The sequence below is a fragment of the Petaurus breviceps genome, unplaced genomic scaffold (genome assembly GCF_028583685.1).
Source record: "Petaurus breviceps papuanus isolate PSGF00001 unplaced genomic scaffold, PetGlider_PUasm1.0 90842, whole genome shotgun sequence".
Classification (NCBI taxonomy): domain Eukaryota; kingdom Metazoa; phylum Chordata; class Mammalia; order Diprotodontia; family Petauridae; genus Petaurus; species Petaurus breviceps.
Genome location: NW_027187358.1, coordinates 9,182,776 through 9,210,004, shown reverse-complemented (window position 1 = coordinate 9,210,004; position 27,229 = coordinate 9,182,776). Strand labels below are relative to the sequence as shown.

Sequence of the window (27,229 nt, the reverse complement as noted above, 5' to 3'; positions counted from 1 at the left end):
ACTTGTGGAACTGTTTCCTATTCATCTGCATTGATGTGCCTTCCCCATCCTCTGCTCGCTGCTGGGGCCTTCTCCCCAAATTACACAGGACTTATCTATGTGTGTATGCATATTTCTGTGTGTGTTCATATACATATATACTGTATGTATATATGTACATACTCATATAGACACGGAAAAACTGTGTATATACACACATATACATATGCTTAAGATATATAAACATGTATAGACACAGGAAAAATATGTGTGTATGTGTATATATACATAGACACATATATACATATACACACAAATGTTTCTACATATATACACATATAGAAACAGGAAAACATTTTTGTGTATATATACACACATATATGCCTATGTTTTTGTATATTTATATACACACAGATACACAAAGGGAAAATATATGTGTGTATTCTTATATGTATATAGGAATATGTAGACGTATGTGTGTGTATATATACAGAAGAATGCATTGTAATAAATGTATATCATATACATGTTTGTATATAAATGTGTGTGTATATACACAGAAAGTGCATGTATAAATGTATATACATGTGTGTATGTGTGTATATACACATGTATGTATGTATGCGGTGTTTCCCTATGAAATATCAGCTCCTTGAGGAAGGACTATTTCATTTTTGTCTTTGTTGCTCTATCATCCAGCACAGCTCTTGGCACATCGTAAATTCTTAGTAGATATTTACCAATTGATGACTTGATTGATTTTTGTAGGAACTTGGAACATCTATGTCCAGAGGTATTTCTATAAGTCAGTTTATGTTTTTCCATCATCAACCAATGAAATGCCTTGTTTTCCTAGCTGATGCCAAGCTGTTTCTCCTTTATCAGTTCAACTCAATAGACATTAGGCACCAGTTGCTATGTACAAAATACTCAATAAATATTATACTCACTGAGGGCCTTCAGTTATTTCTAGTTTCAACCTACTTTGCTTTCCTTTGATCAATGGGCAAATCAGCAAGCCTTCAGTTATTGCCTATGAAAGGCCCAGCCTTGTGCAAAGTGATACAAATTCCTTAAGAGCATTAGGTAAGTGTCTTTACAAAATAACCTCTAGGGTCCCTTCCAGGGATGCTGTGGCAGCCTCCCCACACCTTGGATGAGTCCCACTGTGCCCAGTCAGAAGTACTGTGCAAACGATGGGTGAAAACAGATGAAGCCAGCACAGCAGAGATGATGCCTGGGGGGTCATGACACATGTTAGGATGACCCTGGAGGGGCTTTGCCTGCACAAAGAGTTTGGCCTCGCTCTGGTGGATCATCAGGTTAATTTCATGGTTAAAAAGCTACAAGCTAATCTGACCCTAAGAGGTGGTAAACATTAAAATGGGAGAATGACAATAGATGTGGTCAGGTGGAAATAAAGACAACCAGGCCTTACACTCCTAAACCTCTTAATTCTAATAGCACAAACCAGGACTGGAGTCAATCTCCTCAAGAAAAATCCTGGTAGAAAGGACGGTGTGAAATTCAGATGTTCTACTCAGAGCATGTTGGAATGGCTGAATGGTTAAAATGTCAACACGTTGTTAGAGACATGATGTATCTGGAGTTTAAAGTTTAAGTTCTGGAATGGAATTATGCAGTTCAAGAGGATGCTTTGGCTTCTCCAACAGTAAATCTTTGAGCATTAAAATGATTTTCCTTCCCTTTCTGAACATGTAATAGGAGTGCCAAAATTCACGTGTAACAAACCCAAGGGCCACCAGTGATGGAAAATTGATAATTAGAAAAACAGAAGAAGGACTTTAGAATGTGCCATTCATTACTAAATTAATTCACCAGATGGCTTTGCTGATTGCATATTGACCAAAAAGACAGACACTAAGGATTAAGAGGGCAGGGAGGCAGGGATAAGAATGGGACCAGCACTTTGTAATCAGTTCTACATGCAAATGTTAAACTGGAGATGACTTCAACATACATACAGCACAAATATATCATGTATTAAGTTACATGCGCTCCTGGGTCATAAGAAACCCAGAGAATCTCAGAATAGCATAGTCAGGAGGAATACCCAGTTCATTTCTTATGTTTTTCTCTCACAATGCCTATTAAAGGGGATCAGAGATTCGGGGTTGGAAAGTATCTCAGAGGCCACTTTCATTTTATAGATAAGGAAAGTAAGGTCCCCAAAAGTCGTGACTGGCCAGAGATCACAAGCATTTCAAAGCAGGGCCCCTGACCCAAGAGGGTTCAGCACACAATGGCAGCTCAGTACCACCTTAAGTCAAGCCAAGAAGCAGTTAAGTACCTACTATATGCCAAGTACTGTATTAAATGTTGGAAATATGTACAGGTTAGACATATCAAACAGGAATAAGAAAAAAGCCAGGGTGAGACTATAATGGGAATGGGAGGATATTTAGAAAATTCATGAAGTGCTTGCTGTCTGGTAACTGGTGGAAGCCGAGAAAACCCTGGGTTACGGAGAAGTCAGAGGTCTGGATTCTCATCTTGACTGACACTCAGGGAGGTCACTTCATCTGCAAAACAATGAAGTTGGACTAATGGTCTTTAAGCTTTCTTACAACTCAGTTCTCTGGGACCCTCTTCTTGTAGCCCAGAACCTTGGAGGATAAGAAAAGAAGGCCTCATCCCTACCTTCAAGGATCTTACAATTTTGCTAGGAGGTAATATCAATGGACAACCAGGTGATCCAGTGGAGAGAGCACCAGGTCTAGAGTCAGGAAGACCTGAATTCAAATCCAGCCTCAGATACTTACTAGCTATGTGACCCTGCGCAAGTCACTTAACTCTGTTTGCCTCAGTTTTCTCATCTGTAAGATGAGCTGGAGAAAGAAATGGCAAACCACTCTAGTATCTTTGCCAAGAAACCCCAACTGGGGCATGGAGAGTCAGCAACGACTGAAACAACTGAACTGAAAAATATCCTATGGGAAGCTAGCAAAAAATGAAATATGAAAATTTATAACCGAATACTAGATTAAGTGGTAAAGACTGTAAAGAGTCTGAATCCGATGAGTCAAACATGCTTCAGGGGCACTGAACCAGGTTCAAATGCAACTGGGAAATATTTAATAAAACAAATAAAAACACAATAGAACTAACATGTGGTTTTCTAAGTCAATATGCTGGTCTACAAGGATTCTTCCGTGGGGCGTAGGGGCTCCTGTTTCTATCTCAGTTCAACACCACTGGTCTGGCTGATCTCTGAGGGTGACATCACAGAAGGAACCTGCCACTGGTGATCTCCAATCAGAGTTCAGGTCTCCACCAGAGGCAGAATTGTAGGGTCCCCCTGGAGCCTTTCTCTTCATCTCACATTCTCAAACATACTCTAACAAATTATATTGTTTCGATGCTTGGGCTACTTACTCTGCCTCCGAATGGGGCCATATTAGTGCCTCCGAAAAGATAAGAGAAGGTAACCAAAAGGGGAAATTAAAAAAAAAGATAGGAGGAAAATACACTTAGTACAGTGCCAGCACACAGTAGGCACTATGTAAATGTTAGCTATAATAATAATAATAGTTCCCTCCCAGGACTGTTGTGCAGATCCAGTGAGATAATAACTGTAAAGCATTTAGCACAGTGCCCAGCACATAGTAGGTGCTATATTAAAATGTTATTGTTGTTAGCTACCAAGTAACAAAGTTTATGACCATGCAGCTTTTAAAATATATATGATCTGCCTAAGATGAGGGACTATTTTAATTCCACTTAAATCATATTTTCCAAATATCAAGGGCAATCAATAAAAAGACAAAATGGTTCTTATCATCTATGGACAGCCATTGGTGGAGTGGCAGGCAGCCTAAGACAGAATAGTCATAGACTTGGAATCAGAACACTTGAGTTCAAACCCTGCCTCAGACCCTTGCTGTGTGATCTTGGGCCAATCACTTAGCATCTTTCAGCCTCAGTTTTCTCATCTGTAAAATGGGGCTAATAATCGCAGTTTTCTCACACGGCTGCTGCAAGGCTCAAATAAAACAATGTGTGTAAATCTCTACAAATTTGTCCCAAGTCTTAATCTCACTCTATGGAACTAGGCAGACTTCTCACTGTGCATGTACCATATCAGACTATCATTTACTTTTGCAGCTGAGTCTAGTTGCAGGGCTTTTCAAATATTAATGCTTTCTATAGGTGTTAGCTATTATTAGTGGCTCTGGATGACTGAGGACCTACTTAGAATGGTAAGTCTAGAGGGCTCCTATAGCCTTCTCTCCTGATCCCATTAATAGAGTGACTTTACCAGTTTAGCTAATTGTCACCTTGGAACCTAGGAAAAGCCTGGCCCTAAGGCACAGGAAGGAACAGAATAAAGTCAGAAGGAGAAGGGACTCATCACCAGCCCAAGTCCTAGAAGCAAGCAGCAGGAGATGGCAGCCTCATTAAGAAGAGGAGGCCCAGGAGGGGTATTGTCAGGGCTTTGTGTTTTGAGCAGTAGGGGAACACCAACAAAGGCAGAAAGCAGGCAGCCTGAGCTCCATTTGCCTTAAAGTTAATGATATTTCTATTATACAATAAGCAGTTTGTTTCAATGCACAAGTTCTTTATTACTAATATTGTTACTGTTATTGTTATTTTTTTTTTGGCATCATAGGCCTTTTGGCAGTCTGGTGAAACCTATGGACCTCTTCTCTGAATAATGTTTTTAAAAGCATAAAATAAAACACATAGGATTTCAAAGGAAGCCAATTATATTAAAATATAGGTACTAATTTTTTTAAGTTCATGGAAAACCCCTCTAATATGATGAAACACATACATAAGGATAATTTTCCATATATATTTTGGTTAAATAACCTCATAGATAAAGTTAGGTGGCACAGAGGATAGAGCACTGGTCTTGGAAACAGAAACACTCCTCTTCAGGAGTTCAAATACAGCCTCAGACACTTACTAGCTGTGTCGTCCTAGGCAAGTCATATAACTGTTTGCCTCAGTTTCCTCGTCAGTAAAATGAGCAGGAGAAGGAAATGGCAAACAGATCCAGTATCTTTGCCAAGAAAATTCTAAATGGTGTCACAGACAGTTGGATATGACTGAAAAAAATGACTTAAGAACAAAACCCCCTATATACTTAAAGCACCACAATCTGCTCCTCAAGGAGCATGCCAATGATGAATGTTATTCTCTTTGGAAAGTTTCATTAAATCTCCTTTTCTTGAAATCAGCACGTACAAGGTATGAGGTTCCTTTTTAGTTAGAATTATGAGCACATTTTCTGTATCTTTTTGATAACTATTTCCTATTAGGTGACATGAATTTGAGGGCATTGTTTGGTTTTGTTTTTTATCTTACAAAGTGCCAAAAATTTTAAGGAAAGCAAAAACTCTGAAACTAGGTTCAGGTGCAAAAGGAGATGATATTCAAATATGACCCATACTGCCCAGCTCTGTGCAGTGAGATTAGGATTTGGTAATAAACACAACCCTGTCTAGAACAACCTAACATACATGACACTTGAAAGATATTTTTTTTAAATGATGAGCATCCATTCTCTTGCCCTTCCAATTTTGAAAGATTTGGTGACATGATGCAGCTACAGTAAGATTTCCTCACAGATGAGGATTCCAAGTGATTCTTGCCACTTAGAAGAGAAAAAAAAACACTAAGTTTTTTTTTCCTTCTTCCACAAAAAATAACAGAAGGAAAGCTGCTACTGTAATCAGCAGTGATTACAGGCATTTCCTGTATTTTTATACCAAACTGGTTGTTTTTTTCCATTACATACCCAGTGAACTCTAGTTAGGTCAAGACACTGGAGGAAAACAGGACCAATTATGCCTCCTATCCCACCAATCTGCCCACTTAGCCCTGCTTTTTTTTTTTTTAAATCAAGGACAACCAGGGGGGCTGGAGATAAAGAGATTCTTCCTGGGTCATTCCCTGCCGGTAGTTCTCCATGGCGGAGGTCCCTGCAGGACACTCGCTATTCTTAGACAACCTACTTTGATATAGCCCAAGATGTGGATTTTTCTCTATTTATCCAGATTTGAGATTCCGCGGTTGGGTCAAGGGAGTGAATCTTCCCTACTGATTGCTGGCTCTGGGTGCAGTCTTGTGTTTGTTTTCTCACAGACTCACAGAATCTCAGAGCTGGAAGCGATTCTAAGAGGTCATCTGGTCTAGCCCCCTACCTTCAGGTAGGTAATTGCTTGAAATATTCAGTTCCCAGGTTTATTGTCTTCTTGAAGACATCCAGAAATGTGTCCCTTTCAAACCCCCTAGGTCACTCATTGCCCTGTTTCATCCTCCAGTTAGTCAAAAGATACTTCCTCGTGTCTAACCTCAATCTCTTAATAACTAGTAATAACAGCATTTATATAGGGCACTGAGGTTTGCAATGCACATCATATATTTTAACTCATTTGATCTTCACGACAACCCTGTAAGGTAGGTGTGTTATCTCCATCTTGCAAATAAGGAAACTGAGACTGAGAAAGGTTAAGTGATTTGACACAGCTAGGAAGTGTCTGAGGCAGGATTCAAACTCAGGTCTTCCTGACTCCATGTCCTGCCCTCTATCCAGCGCTTCTTAAATTGTGGGTTGCAAACCCATATGGGGTCTCAAAAGATTTGGCAACAGTAAAAGGCTTCTGAACGCACAATGACCGGAAACTAATTTGAAATCAAACATGTAATGACTCCAAGGTGTTTCTGGCAGTGCTTGCCCTTGTTACATGCAAAACTGCCCTGCAGCCTTGGTTTTGAACACAAAGCATGTGCACTTTGCCCTGTGCATGCTGCCATCAGGCCACGCAACACCCATGAATGCTGCTAAAACGTGAAAAGGGGTCTTAGTGGAAAAAGTTTAAGAAGCCCTGGTCTATCCACTGTGTACAGTTCTTGCTAGTCTTCAATGAATGACACCAAGCAACAACCTTAGTCTCTTTCTTTCACCTCAATCCTTTATGATGGTAATTCATAACCCCTATCCTTTCCTTTTACTCCTGCCATTACAGATTTCACAGGAAATTTATCCTAGGTTGCATGATTTGGATTTTTCTTCTTGGGCAGAAGGCAGAGACACACAGTGACATATGGACCCTTGCCACTATTTTTTCTACCATTCTGCAGAAACTCTCTGAAAATGTGCAAAAATGCTGTTTTCTAATTTCAGCTCTTATGAAAGACATTAATAAGATGAAAAAGCCTCTCTGACCCCACCCTCTCCCACAGCTGCTAAAATACGTGTTGTCTTCTCTGTGGATTTTTTAAAGGTTTCCCTCTGTAGAACATTGCTCACACCCAAGTTAATCAGAGTAACTTAATTTTTAAATGGAGCTCCCTGAAACCCAGTGTGTTCCTGACAGGACTCTTTAAGATCACACTCAAGTCTTCACTCATATGAGTAGGCCAATAAACATTTATCAAGTGCTTTATTATGTGTTCAGGGGATATGAAGAAAAGCTCTTACAACATCTGACATGCTAATGGAAGAAAGAACCCAGAAAGAACAAGGAAACAGAAACTCTTTTCGGAATAGGAGAAAGGTATTCAGGAAGAGGAAGGAACTAGAAGCTGGGGGTGGTGGAAGGGGACCTGGAGAGGACTCCTGCAGGAGATGCGATTGGAGCTGAATCTTGAAGGAAACCAGGGCACCTAAAAGATAAAGGTGAAGAAGGAGACCTGGGGGGCTGTGCAAAGATGGGAAATGGAAGGTCAAGTTCAAGAAGTAGCTGGCTGGTCAGTATAGCTAGATTGTAGGGAGTGGATGGAAGGGAATAAAATATAAGAAGGTCAGAAAAGAAAAAAGGGGGTAAATCGTAAGGGGTATTTAATGGCAAATATAGGGCTGCCAGGTGGTATGGTGGATGAGGCACCAGGTCTGGAGTTAGGAAGACTCATTTTTCTGAGTTCAAGTTTGACCTCAGATACTTCCTAGCTGTATGACCCTGGGCAAGTCACTTAACCCCGTTTGCTTCAGTTTCCTCCTCTGTAATATGAGTTGGATAAGGGAATGGTAAATCACTAGCTGTGTGACCCATGGCAAGTCACTTCACCCCATTTGCCTCAGTTTCCTCATTTGTAAAATGAGCTAGAAGAGGAAATGGCAAACCACTCCAGTATCTTTGCCAAGAAAACCCCAAATGGGGTCAAGAAGAATTGGACAAGATTGAAAAATGACTGAACAAGAAACAGAGGAATTTATATTTGATCCTAAAGATAAAAGGGACTCAGTCAATGAGAAAGCATTCATTAAATGATTACTATGCCCCTGAAGTCTATCTAGTAGAGGGGGGATATAGTCAGAACTATGGTTTAGGAAAATCCCTTTGGTAGCTGAGTCTAGGATGGCTGTGGAAAGGGAGAGATGAAAGGCAAGGAGATCAGTTAGAAGGCTCTTGCATTGGTACAAGTGAGATGTATTTAGAGATTGAAGCAAGGTATTATCTGTAGGAGGTGGTATTCAGATTTAGCTATGAAGGAAGCTAGGGATAATATAAGACAAGAAAGGAAGGAGCATAGTGCAGTCTAGGCAAAGGCAAAGAGATTAAAGATGGAATCGCATGTACTACACACACGCCATTTTGTATTTGCTTTGCAAATAACTTTGTATAGAAACTTGTGTGAATGTTGTATCCTGCCCACATCCTTCTCTCTACCCTCTACAGCCAAGAACAGGCTTCTTGAAGGCAGGTACTGTTTATTTTTTGCCTCTGTATCCCTAGCATCTAATGTGGTACCCTGTGTATAGTAGGAGCTTAGGGACAGGGACTAAACCTGTAATTTCACTGGCACAGGGAACTCCCTGATGAGGAAACTCCCTTTATTAAGGCAGGTTGGCACCTTTTAGAGCACTGCACAGAAAGGGTCATTTGTTCAGGGTCACACATCCCATATTGCACTGTTGTTATTGGTCTTCTTCAAGAACAAAGGACAAACATCATTCATACATTATGCATGTATACCTACATATGTATGTATATACATATGCACATGAACAAATACACACATGTATTTAGGTATGTGCACTGTATCACAGTGTGCGAACCATATGTGTTAACACTATGTACACTCATACATATACACACATGCACATGTGTATGTGTGTATGAAACATAAATGGGGTTTCAATCCAGGTCTTTCTAGATTCTAGGTTGGTTCTCTAGCCACTGCCTCTCCATATAAACGCCTGCTGAGTGGCACTGAAGGAATTAGAATAACGATATACACACTGACTACAACTACATAAAAATAGTGACAATTGCTAAGTGTGCAAGGACTTCAAAAGGAAATGGAAGAGGAACACAAAACCAACTGACTTAATATTATTGGGTTAGGATATGTTGGGGTTTTCTTTTTTAAATCAAAATGTAAATACTTAGGATTTTATTGTTTCAGTTGGACTCCAATTCTCTATTGTTTTTCTCTTTGTATTATTCAGTATTTAATTAAAAATATCATAAAAGTTATCCTTCCCTGGCCTCTATTTCATTTTTAAAAATCATTTTCGCTTGTGTTATTTTATCTTTTTAGCATATTCTATTGTTACAAAAAAAATCTTAGAGTTTTAGTCTTGGAAGTGACCTTAAAGACTGAAGAGTCCCATTTGTAGGTTTATTTGTCTTAGGTATCAGCAGTGTTTTTCTGCTCTTTTGGCAGGCACCCCAGGCATATAGTACTACACAACGAAGGTCACATTTTCTATGAATAAACTTCAACATTCTTTAATATGAACCAACAAATCAGTCATTAAATAGTTACTAAATGCCCTAGCTTTGTGCTAAATGTTAGGGACAAAATGAAGTATAAAAGATAGTAACAGTCTCTTTCTGCTTTACCTATATAAGCTTACAATTTCCATGGGAAGACAAATATAGAAAGTTAAACAGTAAGAAAGGAGAAAAACAGCTAAGATATAAGGATGCGTGCCATTCTACCTGTGCCTATGGAGATGGCATATACAGTATGCTGGGTAATAGATAGCATTTATATATCATTTTAAGGTTTGCAAAATGCTTTAAAAATATCTCTCATTATTCTCACAAGAACCCTGGGGTGTAGATGCTATTATTATCCCAAATTTATAGATGGGGAAACTGAGGCATACAGAGGTTACACAACTTGCTCAGGGTGACACTGCTAGTAAACACCTGAAGTTTAATTTGAACTCGGGTCTTCATGGCAGCAGGTCCAGCACTCTACCAACAAATTCATGAATGTGTAAGTACCCCAGTTCTGTGCTTCTGGGTGGTCCCCTTAAGGAGCTGTGCACTGTTTCCTCCTTTGCTATCTGAGTTTCAAAGGTAAGAATGCAGAGTCAGAAAAAGTGGGTTCAAATTCTGTCTTTGTTACTCACTATCTATGTGACTTTGGACAAGTAATTTAACCTCTCTGGGTCACAGTTTCCCCATTTACAAAAAGAGGAGATGGGATTAGATGGACTCTGAGGTCTCCTCCTCAACAACTGCATTCAGAGCCACATGCTCTGTTATCACACCTTCCTGCCACTTATCACCCAGCTTGGTCCTCCTTGCTCTACAAGCTGAAGGGATGGGGTGAAATGTAACTGACACACAGTCCCTGTGTTCCACTGGTGAAACACAATGTCTTGTGGATGTGTGGAAAGGCTCCCACCATGTTGAGTGGATCTTCTGTTACAGATTTAAGCTACGGCATGGACAAGGGTCATGAAGGATGAGCAGTCCTGTATAAGCTGTGATCTGTATCTCTGATGGGAGAGTTCACATCCATGAAGAGATATTCCACTAAAGTCCTGGAATTGATCACTCATTTTCTTCACCAAACTCTCTGAATGACTTCTGGCCCACTCCAAAAATTGAATCCATAGTTGAATACTAAAAATTTCCTGCCCCTGGAGACTGTCAACAGTAAGTTAAGTGACCCAGAACTATAATTCCATATGCTTTCAAATAAGAAAAAAATTTAGGACTTGTTTTATCCAATTTTCCACTCTCCTGCAAAGAACAAGGCTCTATATTTTCTTGAACAGTCCATCCCACTGTGACTGCTTTGAAGGGCAAGTACATTTGGATACATGCATTGTAAGGCATTTGTTAACAAGTTAGTCTTGGAAAGAAAACTGGAGCTGTGGTCACCACAACCAGTCGCTGCAGCCAGCTGTGGAAAAGGCTCATGTGCCCAGAAACCGCTAGAGAACTTGGAAACAGTTCAACAAAGGGGAATGCTCCAGATCCCTAGTCAAGCTGCACAACTGGGATCACACAAGACTGAGCTGAAACTATTACAAAGAAGAAAAAAATCTTGGAATAAAATATTCTAAAAGGCAAAAGACAAAGGCTTACATCTTAGAACAATTTATCCTGCAAAACAGCAAAATTCTACAGGGATAAAAAAGGTCCTTTAAGAGAATAGAAGGCGTTTAATCATTTCTGATGAAATACCAGTACTGAGCAGAATTTTAAAAATGCAAGCACAGGAGATAAGAGAAAGCTAAAAGATAAATTCATTTGAGCAATGAATGGGAAGGGGATTAATGATTATTAAATGCTTACATTCTGACAGGGTAAGAAGATAACAAGTGTCTCATTAGAATTCTACTAGCTTCTAGGGTCACAGAAGGAGTAAAGGCTTGGGGTTGTCTTGGTACCAAATTGTTTAAGAGAGGAAAGGAAAGGGATGGTAAAAGCATACATTAGAAAAGAAATTAAGCAGAGGAACTTACTATTTCTCTTAATTGAGATATATAAGAAGAATTTGCAAAAATGGAAAAGGAGCTGGGGATAGAGGGCATATAATGAACTACATGTATCTATCAGAACTGGAGAAAAAGAAGTTGAATATACAAGCATGAACACTTTAGTGAAGAATTTCATTAAATTCACTATGGAAAACTGGTAGATACTTGGAAGAGGTGAGAAGAGAGGGGAGTTTAAGAGGAAGGGAGGGAATTAGCACAAACAAAACAAAATTTATTTTACAGAGTGGATCATAAAAGGCAGTGAAGAAAAAAGGGAGAAAAGTAGTGGGATTAGACCACTTCAACTATAGATTATTAATCTATTTTCTTTCTAAAGATGAGAACAGAGGGAAAATAAAGGAGAATAGTATAAATGGATATTACAAAGGGGGAAAACAAAACACAACTGATGACAGATGGGATTGAGTACTATAACTGTATTGATTACAAAGAAGAATTCAACTATGTGATGTTTACAAGAAAAAAACACTTGCAACAGAGAATCTCACAACGAATGAGAGGGCTGGGAAAAAAATGTTATGCCTTAAGTGAATTAAAAACAACAGGGATGGCAATCATGATCTCATACAGGTAATAACAAAAAGAAGGCTAAAAAGATAAGCAGAGGGACTACATTATACTCTAAGGCATCATCAATAATGAAATAATGTTAGTACTTAGCATATATATGCAGAAAATGGCATAACATCTAAGTATTTATATGAAAAATTAATGAAATTATAGGGAAAACAGACAGTAAAACTATAATAGCTAGAAACTTCAATGTACTCCATTCAAAATTAGACAAATCTAACAAAATTATAAACAAGAAAGAAGTTAAAGAACAAAGTGGAATTTTAGAAAAGTTAGATATTACTGATCTTTGCTGATTACTGAATGCAAACCAAGGGAATATACATCTTCTTAATCACATGGCATTTCGACATGATCCAAAATCAAATGAACATAATAACATAGAGTTTTATAAACTTAAGGATCCCCTAAATACTAAGGTAAGATCTCACTATTTGGGAAAAAAAAAGATTGCTGGGAAATCTGAAAGAAGAATAGAAGAAATTAGGGTTAGACTAACATGTTACACAGTAACAAGCTCAGAATGGACAGATGACTTAGATATTAAAAAAGCCATATCATAAACATATTAGAAGATCAGGTAAAGAGATACTTTTCATAATTACAGACGAGGAAGAGTTCTTAATCAAACAAGTGATAGAGAAGATCACAAAAAATTAAATGGAAAATTTTGATTACATAAAATTGAAAATATTTTGTCCCCAAAAGATCAAAGAAATGAGCATTATAATGAGAACAGTTAGCTAAGAAAAAAATATTTGCAGAAAATTTCTCTGAAAAATTAAAGGCCTGATCTCTAATACACACAGGAAATTGATATAAATATTAAAGAACAAAAGTTATTTTTCAAAAGAAAAATGGCCAAATGGTAAGAACAAGCAATTCTTAAAAGAAGAAATGTAAACTATTAACAATCATATAAAATGTTGTAAATCACTAATAAACAAGAAAAATACAAATTCAATTAATATGAGGTTCTATCTTATACTCATCAGAATGGTCAAGAGAATGAAAAAGGAAAATGACAATTGTTGAAAAGGTTAGGGGCACACTGACACACTCTTGGCAGAGTTGTGAAGTGGTCTAACATTTCTAGAAAGTAATTTGGAATTATACTTCCAAATCACTAAACTGTGAATATACCTTCTTACATGATACCAATACTAGACTTATTACTACAAAGAGATTAAAGAAAGAGGGGAGGGACTCATATATACAAAACAACTGATAGGGGTACTTTTTGTTATAACAAAGAACTAGAAACAAAATGAGTGCTTATCAACTAGGAAATGGCAGAACCAATTACGGCATATGAATGTAATTGAATATTATTTCTCCTGAAGAAATGCTGAAAGGGATGATTTCAAAGAAATCTGATAAAACTTATGTGAATTAATGCAGAATCAAATAAGCAGAACCAGGAGTATGATTTTTAAATTTTTTTCTCATCTTTTTAAAAGTGCTTAAAAACAGATTTTAAAAAATCTTTTGTTTTTACATAATTTGTATTTTCCTCTGCATCTCCCTCTCCTCTTCCAGAAAGCCATCCCTTTTAAGAAATAAAAAAAGGAAAAAATCATAAAATCTGATAAAAATAGGAAAAAAATAATCCATTATATACAATGTTCTATACCTCTGCAAAGGGCCAAGAGAAGGATCTTCTCATATCTTTTCTTTGGGACCTCACTTGGTCATTATAATTCTGCAACATCCAGTTTCAATTGTTTTGTGGCTGTTCTATGCATTTACTTTATTGTAGTTTCCTAACTCTGCTTGCTCACTTTTCATTAAATAATGTAAGTCTTTCCCATATTTCTGTTGTTTTCATCATATTACCAATTTCTTAAAGGTCAGAAACATTTCATTCCATTCGTATCTCACAATCCATTTGTTCACCAATGAAGGAGGAATCTCCTTATTCATGAGAACAATTTATATGTCATCAACAATGCTGAAAAGGACAGAAACTTTGAAAAACTTAAGAACTCTGATCAATGTAATGACCAATCATGACTACAGAAGGTGGATGATGAAGTATGTCCTTTATCTTGGTGGAAGGTGATATGCTGTAGGTACAGAATAAGACATATATTTTCAGACATGACCAAAAACAGTACAAACTTGTTTTGCTTAATTACATTTATCAAGTCTGTTGTCTGTTCAAAGACAGAGACAGACAGACAAAGAGAAAGAGACAGACAGAGAGTGTGGGAGTTTCAACAGGGGCTTATGGGTAAGTCTAGGTCTTTTTGTCCGTCGGTTCCTTTTTTTCCTTTTTCAGTGTGGAACACTCTTGTATAGCAAACATGTGTTCAGAACACAATAAAAAATCATCTTATTTTTATAAATTTGTGGACAAAACCTATGATAAAGATATAAACATCCAATAAATAAGATTTAAAAGTAATGACCAGGAGTATTAGAAATGGGATAAATTCACTTGGTCCCAGTATAGCAGCAATTTAGATCTAAGAAGGTCATTGCTTAAGTACAGCAGTGAGCCAAACAAGGCTCCAACAGCTCATGATTATATTTAATTGGGAGTAGCAGTGCCTTTCCCTTGCAATTGGCTGCTGGCAATTGCCCAAGTCTGCGTTTCCCAGGGCCCCTACCCTCTCCGTGGGGCTCAAAAGTTCCAGGTTTCCCTCTTCCTGTGTACCATCCCACCTCTCCTGATCCTTCAGTCCCTCCTTCCAGCTGAGAAAAATGGCATTTTCCATCCATCTCTTTTCCAAAAGGGATTCTATTCATTTATCACAAGTGAGCACTTTGACTAGGAATTTGGGGCTTGTACGAGGAAATGGAAGGGCAATGACAGGGATATAACAGAAGAGAAAAAGAAAGAGAAAGTATCAAATTAGAAAAAAAAATACATAGAAGAGAGAAAGGAAGTCCAGAAAGGAAAGCAGACAAAAAAGGGCAGTGGGCGCTATCCTACTAAATCTGATGCAAACTTAAAAAAAAACACAAAGTTGCGCACGGCAGGCTTATAGCCTCTCTGACTTTCTTTGTATACAGAAATGTCTGTGAATTTTTAACAACTGTAAAGCTAATAAGGATAATAAATGTCTATCTGTAAAAGGAACACTTGAGGAGGAGTGAGACGAATCCCACAATGTCCCATGGAGGAAGTGGCTGTTGAGCTGAGCCTCGAAGCAAAGAAGAGGATTCTGAAAGGCAAGCCATGGGGACTGGCACAATATGCTATAACCCCTGCTGCCCTCACTCCCTCCCTCTTCAAGTACTAAAATAAAATGTCTTATTGTTAAGTTGATTTAGTCATGTCTGACTCTGTGACCCCATTTTGGGTTTTTGTGGCAAAGATAGTAAAGTGGTTTGCCATTTCCTTCTCATTTTACAAATGAGGAAACTGAGGCAGACAAGATGAAATGACTTGCCCAGGGCCATGCAGTCAGTAAGTGTCTAAGGCAGAGTTTGAACTCAGGTCTTCCTGACTCCCAGGTTCGCTCTCTACTACACCACTTGATGGTCTTGTATTTATTTATCTGTTTAAATGTCAGACTCTCCCAGGATACTGTAAGTTCCTTGAGGGAGGGACTATCTTCATTTTTGTCTTTGTACTTCAGGTGCCAAACACAGTGCTCTGCATACAGTAGGCACTTAATATTTGTGAATGAATCAACGAATGAACAAACAGCACTGCCAAAAATTCCTGGCTTCTCCATAAACTCAGTGTGGCATGAGTAGGGATGGTAGCTGCCAGATTTCAAGGCCAGGTTTTTTCCTCCTTGTTTGAAAGAAAAATAGATCACATTATCTGGTAATGGGTAGAGTAAAAACCTTGAAGCCGGGGAACCACCTCAGTTCAATTCTCACCACAGGTTGTATGATGCTGGGCAAGTCACATCACCTCCTCAAGACCTCCTTACCGTGTTTCCCCGATAATAAGACCTATCCCAAAAATAAGCCCTCCCCTTACTGTGTAAGATTCCTCTAAAATAAGCCCTTCCCCGAAAATAAGCCCTATTGAGATTGCTACTGTAGTGAAGGTGATCCCCTGCGCTACACGCTATATTACTGTACCCTCTGTATGCACCGTCCCCCCCCCCCCCCCCCGTGAAACGCACGCTGCGCTCCGAGCTGCATCCAATCAGAGCTGCAGCAGTGAGCGCATCATCCTGTTCTTCCCCAGTGATTTGCTTGCTGGTGCCATTGAGAGCAGTGCCCCGGAGGAGAGCTGAGGCAGGACAACATAAGCCCTCCCCTGAAAATAAGCCCTCTGGTGTTTTTCTTTCCAAAAAAAATAATAAGACAGTGTCTTATTATCGGGGAAACACGGTAGCTTAGACCAGGGGTGGAGAACCTGCAGCCTCAAGGACACACGTGGCCCTCTAGGTCCTCAAGTGAGGCCCTTTGACTGAATCCAAACTTCACAGAACAAAAGTCTGGATTCAGTCAAAGAGTCACATTTGAGAACCTAGAATGCCACAGATTCTCCACCCCTGGCCTAGGCCCTAGGGCCTATACTGATAAAATCACAGGTCCAGCTCCTCAAAAGAAAAACAAGAGACCACAATTCACAGGCTTGGAAGGGAACCTGGAGATCATTTGGTTCAATCTTTTCATTTTGTTGGTGAGGAAAACTGAGGCTGACAGGAAAATTTTTTTTTTTAATCTGGTTCCTGCCACCTTAGATCCCTGTTGGGATGAAGAACACTGATGTCTCCTCAAAGGGCTGGTTTCAGCAAAAAACAGTCCCAGCCTTGAAGGAAATCATGAGACAATATGCAAACAACTATGTATAAACCCAATCTATTCAGGGTAAATTGGAGGTAGTCTCAAGCCTTGATCAATAATAATGCATGTCCAAATAATGCATGTCAGTTTTATCCAGAACATGACTGGGTGCAGAGCTCACAAAGGAAAGAGGGGGAGCGCCTGTTACAAATGTCTAGAAATCTGGGGAGACTTAGAGCTAACTCTTTGCTAAAAATCTCAGATCCAGGCAAGATTATGACTTCTCATCTGAGAAATCTGGCTTTTTTTCCTTCTTAGCTCTTAGAAAAAGTTCCTATCTAGAAGTCATTCTAAACCCAATGTGGGGGTAGAGGACCCTCTTTTTTGGAAGACTGGTCAGAAAACAGAAGCTGTGGATTTATTGGCAAAGTCAGACTTATCCTTGAGCTGAACAAAGTTATGGATGAAGGCAAAGTCAAAGAAGACCAACCTATGCAAACACACCCTCTGAGTCCCCCAGGGTGCCCTCTGATACAGGGAAGGGGAAAATGAGTGCATCTTGCTCCAAGCAGGTTCTAAATATAGCTCTCTATCTTGCTTCCATCTAAAAGACTGATTTATAATCCAGGCTCAAACAAATAAAAACAGGAGCTTTGAAGAAAACTGTGATGCACACACACATAGAGCTGTTTCCAAATGCCCCTCTTACACACATTTTGGGACAGGTTTTATTTTTCTCATAATTCAGTCTTTTCATGACTTGCTAAGCACTAAGGCTTAAAGACAGATCACCAGGTTGTGTGATATAAGCAAGATTACAATGCACACTATAAACGTTGCTGTTGTAAATGTTCCCTCCTATGAAACATGAGGTAGACCAAGTTCTTCTGGAGTGGGCCTTTGAGATCATTGCACTCACTTCTAGGGCATCATCTCAACCAGCTCCAGTTCTGCAAAAGAAGAAACTGAAGACCCCAAGGAAGTGACTTGGCTGCGATTCAAATCCAGGCCTTCTGACTCTTGCTACTGAACCACACTGCCTCTGTTTGACATGCCCAATCCTGTCTGTATGTTTGTCATGTGCTCTGTATAGTTGAGACAACCCATGTTGTAATCTTATGGGGGTGTGGACTTGGGCAAACTGATGGGAAATCAGATGGGAAGTCCTTTATTTGGATAAGGGCAAGTCAAGAGCTCAGGCTGTTGTCAACAGAGGGGAACTCCATTACCTCAACTGAAAACTGGGGTGATGATAATTCCCAGGGAGGCAGAAGAAAGTAGTGCCTTATGGGAAAAAGGAGTGGACTTAGAGTCCAGAGACCTGAATTAAAAAATGAGTCTTGAGTCCTATGAGCTGAATAGACACTAGTAAATCACTTAACCATCTGATGACTCAGTTTCCCCACTGGTAAATTGAAACTATGAATACTTGCCTAGAGGTTGTGAGGAAAAGACTTGGTAAACCTTCAAATCATATATATACATATATATATAATTATTAGTATTGTTATTGTTATTATTACTAATCATACCTGCAATGTGAGTACTAGAATAATTTAGAACACATGGTCTAGGAAACAAGCCACAGGAATTCAACAAAGTGACAAGAATCCAACCTAACATGTTGAGTTTAGAGACTATTGTACCTGAAACAGCTGACACTTTCTGAGATAAATGGTGTAGTTTGGGGGCTGGCTTTTCATTTTTGCTGTTTCAAAACTCATCAGTAGCAGCTCAAAGTTGTGTCTGCATAGCTAAATGTCTACATAGTCAAAATTTAAGGAAAAACTGTATCAACGTAGCCCTCCTTCCACCAGCTGGCCGAACACTCGGTGGCCAGGTCACTAGTTGAAGTGGCCAGGACCTCAAGCAATTATTGCTGCTCCCTCCTTCCAAGGAAAGTGTCAGCAGGGCTGGCGACCTCCAGCAAGTCACTGATCTGAGGCTACATCTTCAAAGTAAAAGGGTTTGACTAGATGGTCTTGAAGGTCCCTTTAAATATGATTCCAAGGGCAATCTTTATGGTGTCTTCTAGCTCTAACCCTTTATGCCTTCTTACCCTAGGGGTAGCTAGACCTGAATCCAAATGATTCTGACTATAAATCTCTCTTTCCTCTGCCCTGCTTCCCCATACCTCTACCCCTTTTAAACACATAACACTCTAATTTACCATGTCCTTCACTACAATCTAAAAAAAAAATTAAGCTACACCCAAACTAATCTGGTATTCTAAACTATGGAAAACAGGGCCTTCTGGGATAAGGACCATGAAGGTACCCAGGAATGGCCTGTACCTCCTGATGTCTGAATCACAATTTGCCATTCTAGCTGGAGAATTCCCAGCCTCTCTTGGGAGTACTACTCTTATAATTCAGGAATTGATGAGTGACTCAGAAAACTGATGAATAACATCTCATGACCATGGGAAACAAAGGCAGAAATGTTCTTCCCCTATATGATGGTAGACCAACTCTGGGTAGAAGGCACACTTAAAACTATATGATGCAAAGAACTACGGGATTGCCCTCCAAAAAGTTTTCAGAGATATACCTCTACATAATTAACTGGTTAACCATATTAGAAAACACTTCTTTGGTCCCTATTTTAGGATCTGTCTAAACATGAAAAGTGTGGATAGGTTGAGAGAGGGAGGAGTTAGGAGGGAAAGAAAGTGATTCATTCCCATCCCCTGATTCAAGAAGTTGTAATATGGGATAAGCAGAGTCAAAATCAGGAACATTAAAAAAAAAATACACATAAAATGGCAGCAGCTGTAGCATGCATCCACGCATTGCAAAACTCTCTAAGTTTTAAAAAATACTAAGGATGAGGCATGATTATTCATGGCCTCATTGAATCACAGAGCTGCAAAGGGACTCAGATATTCCCAGAATATAAAAACTAAAAGAAACCTTACCAATTATCTAGCCCACACCCTCATTTTACACACCAAGAAACAAAGGATAAAGTGACTTGGTCAAAAGCTAATTGGTGGCAAAATGGGACTTGAACAAGGCCTTCTGGTTCTTAATCCAGGGCTCCACAAGCAAGGATAGATACAAATAAGATATGTGACTGTAGCGGCAAGCACCCCAAGCATCCTCAGGGTGGCTGCCCATACAGCTTCTTGGATCTGCTTTGATAAAGGAAAGCAACTCAAAATGGGTTAACAAGCTTACTTTAATCAGTCAAACATGTATCATTTACCTAGTTCAGGGGAAAGAGGTCAGCACCCCGAACTTCAGAATATACAGACAGAATTATCAAGACAGAAACAGATCAAGTAGACAGATTTCAAACTGTCCAACCATTACATCTGTACCCAATCAACATCTGGGTTTCAACATCTGGGTTTCAAAGCCGGGGGGCTCTGGACAACAGCTTCCCAGAATCCATATCAAATCACAGAACACTTCTCAAAGTGAGCCCCAAAACAAAGCTACACATCAGGGCTTATATAGCCTTCCCCTGGCTCAGAGAATGTAACAACCTTATTGACTCACTGGCCAATCAAGAAGTATCTACTGAAAAACAAGCCTCCCACCCCAGGCTCCAGGTGCACTTTAGCCTAGGGGCAGGGAAGATCTTATTACAGCGACCCATGCATAGGACCTTGGAAGCAAATTTCTGCATTTGGTTCATCAGGAATAGAAATACAGGGTAAGTGCATGTGGGAGCATTGTAGTCATCAGCAAATGTTCTTTTCTAGTATAATGAAAACTTCAGAGGATGAAAGAAGAATGACCCATTCTTTATGCTTTAAGGGGATGGGCATTATTGCATATGTATTGTGTGCAACGCTATGGTGAACTTCTGGCATGGGGCACTCCAAATCTGGGAGCTACTTGAAGATTAGTGGTACTGTTATATGTTAGGATGGTTATACACTACATATACAGCCTATATAAGCTTTGAGGATTTTTTTCCTTATTGCCACTCACAGGAGAGTGAAGCCAGGCTCCTTCTCATGGTTCCATGGTTCCCTCAGGCATTGGTGGTGATTCTCATTGGCTCAAGCCCCCACAAGCACGCTCTATTCTCACCTCCACCCCCTCAATGTTATTATTTGAGAATCATTTCACTTAACTTTAGTTTTTTGGAAGGGTATTTTTTTTTTCAGTAGGTATAATAAGGATTGCTATGAAACTCTTCACTCCCTGCTCTCCAAAAAATGTATGTGACCTACTCTATGACCAGTACATACAGAGTTCAGGGGAAAGTAGGAGTGAATGTGGCAGCTGTGGCAAAGTGGGAACAAAGCTCCTTGTTGCTAGAAGTCCTTCTGACCCCTCAGCAAGTTCCTTTTAGGCACGAAGCACTTTCTTTGCTGGGTGCCTTATGGAGCTGTGAATTTGTGTCTGGCCTGTCCTTAGCTACCAATGAAGACCATGCCATCAGCCAATCTGGGGATATCATGGAGGAAATGAGAAACCTAATTATTTTAAGCTTTTAAGTTCTTGGACAAAGGAAGGGAGGGAGGAAACCTAGACCAAGGTTGAAGCATAAGCATCTCTTACCTGGAATGCCACAATGTCTTAAATAAGCCCAGTTTTAAACTAGCTTGATAATTTCTAGGTGACCTCTTGAGCATAACAAAGTTTCTTCAGCCTATCCAAATGCAGTTCCTATGCAATATTCATTGTGTTTTCAAGTACTTTGGGCACCTAGAGTAAAGCCTGTGACTGAGACGAATTGGGCATCTCGTAACTTACTTTAAGTGGAGATGGGATGGTTTTCAATCAATTCACCCCATCAGCTCATTCGCCACTTAGGAAGTCTTTCTATTTCCTGGCCACACTGTTACCTTCTCTCAAGTCTTTGTGAGAATCTATGAGCAAGGCCAGGGCTCCCGGGGAAGGGAAGAAAGGTTGTTTGGGTCCTGACTTTGAGAGAAGGAGAAGGTACACAGCATGACTCTGAAACAAAATGGCAACTCTATGTCTGGGTTAGACCTGGGGCTCCAGATGGGAGTGAGGACTATTGTTGTGCCACAAATGATGAATATTGGGAATACAGAGAAATATGGGATGACTTATTTGAACCAACACATAGCAAAGAAAGCAGAAATACAAAAACAATACAATGACTATGATAATGTAAATGAAAACAACCCCAAAAGCCAAACTCAGATTCAATACAAAGACTAATCTCAGTCTTAGCAAACAGATGATGAAATAGATTTTCTCTCAGGAGAAAGTGGTGAACTAAAGGTACAGAACATTACATATGCTGTCTGACGGGATCATTGCTCTCAATTAGTCTTCCTTGACTGCCTCTCTTCATTTCAAGGGAGTAAACACTTAAATAAATATTTGTTGATTTGACTTATTATCAAATTGACCATAGAGTATGGGCAGCTAGGTGGTACACTAGACAGAGCTCTGAACCTGGAGTCAGAAAGACCAAAGTTCAAATGTGAAGTCAAGACACTTATTAGCTGTGTGACTCTGGGTGAATCACTTAAGTCCTGCCTGCATAAAACTGGAGAAGGCAATGGCAAACCACTCCCATATCTTTGCCAAGAAAACCATATGGGTTTTTCCAAAAAAACCCTGAGAGTCAGATATGACTGGACAACTGAACGACAACAACAATAAAATATCAGGTAATGACTAATAGTACAAAAGTAAAAGTCATCAATAACACTAAAATAAAGGGGATTGTGGATGGGTCATTCCTTCCCTCCCAACTTCATTTTCTTTTTTGAATGGGTTACTAGTACGATCAATCGAGAGAATGACACAGACACAGTACCCCTGAGATTTCTGCTTAGAATTTGGCTAAATTTCTCAGGATAGTCTTATGGACAGGATGAAGAGATGGAACCTAGATGACAATATAGTTAGGAATATTCACAACTAGCCGAATGACTGGATGTAAAGTGCAGTAGCCCATGCCAACTTGGAGGAAGGTCTCTGGTGTAGTGCCCCAGGGATCTTCCTTGCTGATCTATTTGCCAGTTCCCTTTTTATCAGTGATTTGGGTGATGGCACAGGTGGTGTGTTTATCAAGTTTGCAGATGATGAAGCTGGAAAGTATCAGAAAACAATCAGGATGATAAAAGATATCAAGAGGCTAGAACATGTGATGAAGATGAAATGAAATAAAGATCAAGGAAAAAGTTTGATTACACTGGGTTCTGTGATGGTGAAATGGAAGTCTGATGTAAGTTAAAATCACGGAAACAAGTGACCTTCGGTTGCCCTGACAGAGAAGCTCTGTGTCCAGCCTGAAGCTGGGGCTAGTGACACCAGAATCTAGCACAGACCACTGTGCCCTCGTCTGACCACCTCTAGGGGCTTGCTGTGTTCTGGGCACCACCACCTTTTAGGAAGGCTACTGACAACACTGAAAGTGTTCAGAGAAGGGCAACCAGGATGATGAGAAGATTAGAAGTGAGAATTCTTTAAAAGATCCTACTTGTGAAGGTAAGAGGAACCTCAGAGATCATTCAGTCTCTCATTTTACAGATGAACCCATGGAGAATCATGGGATGTTTATCATACACAGGAGAAGACAAGATGCAGTGGGGGTAGCTGGATGTATTCGAAGGATTTTCTGGCAGACGAAGGGTTAAATTTGTTCGTTTTTGGCCCTAGTTATAGAACTAGAACAGGGGAGGCAAATGGCAGAGAGGCAGATTTCTGTCCTAAAGAGAAAGAACAATTAGAACAAAAAGGGGCCACTTCAAGCGATAGTGATTTCCCCAACAGTGGCGTTCTCCATGGGAGAGCCTGCATGACGGCGTGTGGGAGAGGTTGTAGAGAGAATTCCCGTCAGGCAGAAGTTGGATCAGGTGATTTCTAAGGTTCTTTCCAATTCTGAGCTGCTGTGCTGTACGCTCCTCAACAATATTCATCACTTATGGCACAACAACACAGCATAATATTTCTTCTACTGTTTCCTGAGGTAGCCCAGGTAGCCAAGGTAAGACATTCCAGCTTGGGATGTATGCAGTGCCAGCTCCAACAATATGTTTCTTTGCAGGGGCTGTGTGACAATACGCTTCCTCTGTAAGTCATTCCCACCTTTCTCTACTGCTAGTGCCTATCACACGTGCCCAGGAAGCTCTCTTAATAAATGAACATACTCTGTTTCTGAGATGCCTGGTGCCACCTGCCTTAGGTGGAAATCTCCAACTCCCATGGTAGCATGATATAAAAATTGATTACTGACTACCTGGTGAAGTGTGGCACAGTGGGAAGAGAAATGGCTCTGGGGGCAAAGGATACAAGTTCAAATCCTGCCTCCACCATCTACTATTGGTGTGATTTGGAGCAAGTCACCTAACTCCTTCCCTGGGCCTCAGTGTCCTCTTTTGTGAAAGTGATGGACTTGTAAACCTTAAGGCATTATATAAATGCTGGCTACTGTTAATCAGAGAAGAAAAGACTTACAATGGTCCATGAATTACGTGGGAAAAAGCAATAATTTTGACATGATTTAATTTTGTGACATGTCTGAATTGAGGGTATGAATTGAGGTTTTGCCAACTCTAGGTTCAACACTCCAACCACTGTACCAATTGGCTGACTAGGAACTCCAGCATCATAATGCCTTTCCTGCCTCCTTCAATGGATAGTTCCTCCTTCCCTTGAATACCTTGTATTCAACTACCTTGTACTTATTTATTTTTTCTGTACTAACTTAAATGTATACATTTCAATAGAAAGTTTAGAAAGTATATAACAGACACTTAGAAAATGGTTGCTGCTTTCTTGCATGATGATTTGTATATACTAAGTGTTAAAAAGACCTCAAGAAAGCATATGATCAGAAGAGGAGGTGGACTGGTTATATAATAGGAATGAAAAAAAACCTACACATTGCACCAATATCTATAAATTTTTTAAAGATCTAAAAGTTCTGTAGGATACTTGAGAGATATTTTTTGGGGGGAAGATTTAGAAATGGGCACAGTCAGGAATCATTCAACGTGACAAAGTGACAATGAATTGCTGCCATCTGCACCAGTGAAAGTAGTACCCATATCTACTGGGTCATGGATTCCCTGAATTAAGTGCAAGATAAACTGAGGGAAAAAAAGAGATACTAGAGGCAGGGAGGCCAATCAGGCTATTATAATCATTCTGACAAGAGGCAACAAAAGCTTGTTCTAGGAAGGTGGCATCATTAGTGGTGATAAGGGGATGGATATAAGAGATATTGCAGAAGCGGAATGAACAAGGATCTGGCAATTGACTAGACATGGAGCTGAAGGAAAGGGAAAAGTCAAGGATGACCGAAGTTTCAAGCTTGGGGGACTGCAAGTTTTAATTATTTGCTCCTATACTAATTCAATTAAATTTCAATTAACTGATCATTTTTTTTAATACCTTCTTGTGCCCAGTCTGTGCAAGGTGATGTGGGGACAGAGAAAGAGGGGACACAGACTCTGCCCATTTCCTCTTAGACGTATGTACCGTTATTGAAATATTCAACCAAATTTAATCAGGAATTTCCCTCGATACTCCCAACTTCCTGTTTGTTCTCAAGCTAAAATGTCACAGACAGTCCAAATCCCACTTCTGATCTGCTCGGCACTAACAGCTTCCCTCAGAGGAATGGAAACTTGGCTCTCGTCCTGGCCAGTTAGCTCCCTCTTCCTCTGTTCTCCTCTCCCGCCTCCTTGGTCACTTAATAATAACTGCATCCCTCGCTCCCCTCCCAACCCCCCACTATTATCAGAAAGTAAAGGTCGCCTGTCTATTTACACAAATGCAACATTATACAAATCAGTGTTGGACAAGGAAGGCCATGCACTGAACACAGGACCCAAAGTGATGAGGATGCCAAGCTTGTCTGAAGGTACCGATATTTTCACAAAGTTAGCCTGGCATCTTGTGTGAAGCCCAGGAGAGATAGGACCAACCCTAATTATGACCCTCTGAGGTTTGCTCCAGCTCTAGGTCTATGATTTGATGACTTTTGCCTGCCTTAGTTTCCCAATTTTCTAAAATTTGAGCACAAAAGGTATAGTCTTATATGTAAGTGGAAGAACTGGTCACCTACTGGCATAATTTCATGTGCCCTGAATAAGCTCTCATCATCTCCCCCAGCCCCTCACTGAAAATATCCTCTCCTTATCCACACACACTAATGACTGAAATTCATTCTACAGTGAGAAATTATCCTGGCTACCCCTGGGAAAGGAAACACATTGAGTTTAATTTTCACTAACTCGATAAGGAAAAGTAATAAGTTAAAGCTAGAGCTTTGAGGGACTTCTGAAGATCATCTATTCCAGTCTACTTCCTCTTCAAAAAGGGGGAAATCAATTCCCTCCAAGTAAAGAATCAGCTTAGTCAAGGTCACCCTGGTAATTTGCGGTGAGGTCAGGATTTGAATCCAAGCCTTTTGGCTTTCTTTCCCTGTCTCATGCTTGGGAGAAAACTCTGGAAGCAGTGATGGATCCTTGACTCTTTTTAGCTGACGCTCATCTGTTCCTTCTCTGACCTCCTTCAGCATTTATTGCCTCTTTCACACGGTAGTATTTTTTCACAGTTAATAATATAAGGCCAGGTATTGCCTTTCCACGTCAGGTGTCCCAACTTGTCTCCCGAAGTAGGTATGGTTCAGATTGCCTTCTCTCCCTGGTATGGGGCTGGGCTAGATTGGGTAATCAGCAAATTATTTCATTTCAATTATCCTCTCTATCCTGATGACTCCCCCACCCTAATATAGAAGAATTTATTTCATAAACTCTAGGTCAGTGTCACCAGCTCTCTCTTCTATATTTCTAACTGGATGTCCTGTGGGCTTTCAAGTTCAACATACCCCACACCTCAGACCTCCTGGTCTTCTTCTGTCTTAAACCCACCTCTTCTCTAGACTTCCCCATTTCTGTTGAGATCATCATTCTCATCACTCAGGTTGTGTATCCCTGTCTGTTGATTCTCCTTCTACACCTTCCTTCAAATCTCCCTCACTCTTCTCCATCCGGTGGCTACCACCTTGAGGGCTCTCATCACCTCTTGTCTGAACAATGGCAATAATTAGGCAACACCTTTTGCCTGAACAGTTGCAACAGTCAGTTCATCAACCTGCACTTATCATGTGTCAGGAATTGTAATAAGTATTGGGAAAATAAAGAGAAATTTTTAAAAAGTCTCTCACCTCAAAGAACTCATTTTCATATGAGGGAGACCATGTAAATAATCATGGACATAAAATATATTTTATCTATCTATCTCTCTATCTTTCTATCTCTCTATCCTCCTCTCTCTCTCTCTCTCTCTCTCTCTCTCTCTCTCTCTCTCT

At 39.9% G+C, this 27,229-nt stretch overlaps 1 protein-coding gene and 1 long non-coding RNA gene across 2 annotated transcripts in view; one reads left to right on the top strand and one right to left on the bottom strand.

The window, feature by feature from the left end:
* LOC138148801 (uncharacterized) overlaps positions 1–15,504 on the top strand; it is a 124,874-nt gene extending 109,370 nt beyond the window's left edge. Inside the window, exon 3 of the long non-coding RNA XR_011165184.1 lies at positions 15,354–15,504. This is a non-coding gene — a long non-coding RNA (uncharacterized lncRNA). The remainder of the gene's footprint in view (positions 1–15,353) is intronic.
* The window catches only part of PRKCE (protein kinase C epsilon), a 657,089-nt gene that overhangs the window by 87,416 nt on the left and 542,444 nt on the right, over positions 1–27,229 (bottom strand). The gene's annotated exons all lie outside the window — the stretch shown is intronic.